This window comes from Meleagris gallopavo, chromosome 20 (assembly GCF_000146605.3).
Source record: "Meleagris gallopavo isolate NT-WF06-2002-E0010 breed Aviagen turkey brand Nicholas breeding stock chromosome 20, Turkey_5.1, whole genome shotgun sequence".
Classification (NCBI taxonomy): Eukaryota; Metazoa; Chordata; class Aves; order Galliformes; family Phasianidae; genus Meleagris; species Meleagris gallopavo.
Genome location: NC_015030.2, coordinates 7,289,136 through 7,291,462, shown reverse-complemented (window position 1 = coordinate 7,291,462; position 2,327 = coordinate 7,289,136).

Here is a 2,327-nt window from a genome sequence, read left to right as displayed (position 1 = left end):
AGGGAAGGGAAGGGAAGGGAAGGGAAGGGAAGGGAAGGGAAGGGAATTGGTCTGTCCATTGGTAAAGTAATGCAGGAGAACACAGACTGCTGTGAGGACCATTTCTTCAGGCACAAAAGATAAAAGGCTTAAGGGGGTTATAACAGGAAGGCACGGTAAACTTGAGCTGCTCCAATTAAAGCCCTATATCCCCAGTGGCAGAAAACACAGCTCTTTTAGAGCTTAAAAAGCTCAAGGACAGCCAGGAGAGGTTTGGAAGGATGTTCAAGGGCAGAAAACAAGGTGAGGTTTCTCCTCTTTCCATCTCCCCTCCAAAATTCAGCCCCAGCTGCGTGCTGGCAGCCAGCACAGCATCCACCCTCAGAGCACCCCACACTCCCTGAGCCAGCACCTTCTCCAACTCAACCACTCATCCAACACAGAAGCAGCTGACGGCCAAGAAACAAAGATTTGCACTTGTGGGGTCTGTCTGATCTCATCTGTGGTTGCACCCTAAGCCCCTCCACCAGGCACCTCATTAAGCAGAGGCTGCTCCCCACTACCACCACAGCAGTATGCACACATATGCATGTCCCAAGGATTATTGGGACTCCCAGCTCTGCAGGCAGAGTCAGGGGTTCCTTGGCCAGCAGCTGAAAGCTCCTTTTAAACACTTGTTTCCTATTAGTAAAATAAGACTGGTGAGAAAAATCTCTCCGGGTTGTTTAAACTTCAACCATGGTTTACAGAAGAGGGGAGGGGAAGGGGGGAGAGGCTGTGGGTTTCCCTAACCAGGACAGGCTATTACAATCAAAAACATTATTCAAGGGAAAGAGAGAGAGAACGGAGGGGGAAAAACATCCCTTTTAGAAAACACTGGAGCCGCTGTCTGTGTGCTGGGTTTTTTTCCTCCTTCCCTCGCCTTAGCACAAAGCAGCTATTACTAGCCCCAACCACAACAAATTAATGGGGTGGGAGAGGGAAGTGTGAATGGAGGGGTCTGTACGGGAAGCAGCAGCACGCTCCCCCCTCGCTGACCCCTCGCTGCAGGGCTGCCCATGCACAGAGGCAGCCCCGAGGGGCACAGGGAAGGGAATTTAAGCCAGGGAGAAGCCTGGACGGGTGGGCTGGCCCCTGCCCTTTCCCTGCCCTCTGCCCCTATAGCAAACCCTTCAGGGCTCCCCTGGGGGGGGAGGCAGCAGCAGTGTGTCCCCCACTCCAGGTCAGGTTTTGGGTTAGGGTTTTCCCAAGGACGTAGGTGCAGGTATCACAGTGGCACGAGGCTCAAGCACACAGTTGAGCCCCAGCACTCTGGGACGTGGCAAGGGAAAGGGTCTCAGCTGCAGGGTGGCATTATCCCTCTGCCACCTCATGGCTTCAGGTCCCTCCAAAGGGCTCTCACTTGCTGAATCCACTCTCCATCACCCAATGGGGCCACTTGTTCCTTCAGTGCTTCCTATCACGCAGCTCTGCCTGAGCACCACTTGGGGCTCAGCATCTCAGCAGGATCAGAATGAATCCAGGGTAACACAGAGGCCAGGAACACTCCAACCTCTCTGTCCATCCTGCCTTGGCTCCCTGCATATTAGAGATACCCGGGTGCTCAGGCAGAGAACACTGAGCTCTGGTGCCCAAATTGGGAACAAAACAGTCCCAGGAGATGTTCCTCCTCCCTTGGCTGCCAACTTGTGCACACCTCACACCTTGGTGTCGAGCTGATGGCACTGAGGTCGGTCAGAAAGCAACCAAATCACATAAAGCTGCATTGTGCACCAGGAAAACAAAGGCTTCCTTATTACGGAAATAGGTGGGGATTCTTGGAAGGTTTCCCCCTGCTGCAAAGAAACACATTGTAAAACAGATGCACAAAGACAGCGTAGAGCACGCTGACCCAAAGGCTGTGGGACACAGAGATGGGATAGAATAGAATCACAGCATAACCCAAGCTGGAAGGGAAACAGATCATTGAGTCCAGCTCCTACGGGATGGTTTGGCCAAGGGGGGAATGGCAAAACATCCAAAGACTTTGGGATCTACACTGGGAAAGGTGGGGAATAACTGTGCAAGTGACAAAGTGTTCAAAGCAAAGCCTGTGCTGTCCAATGGGTCACCTACGTCCACCTAAAAGACATTAGGATAAGCTTCAGGTCAACCCCAGTGTACAGACAGGCACTGATACGCAGAAAGAGGAAATATTTCCTTTCCCAGTGCTCAACCTCAGTTTCCCCATCTGTAAAATGGGCACACCACAGCGCTGTGCTCCGGCACCTTTTCCACCTGGGCACACCACGAGTCCCACAGAGGGGTCCACACTGCGTTGAGGTGATCACTCCTGCAGCATTCCAATG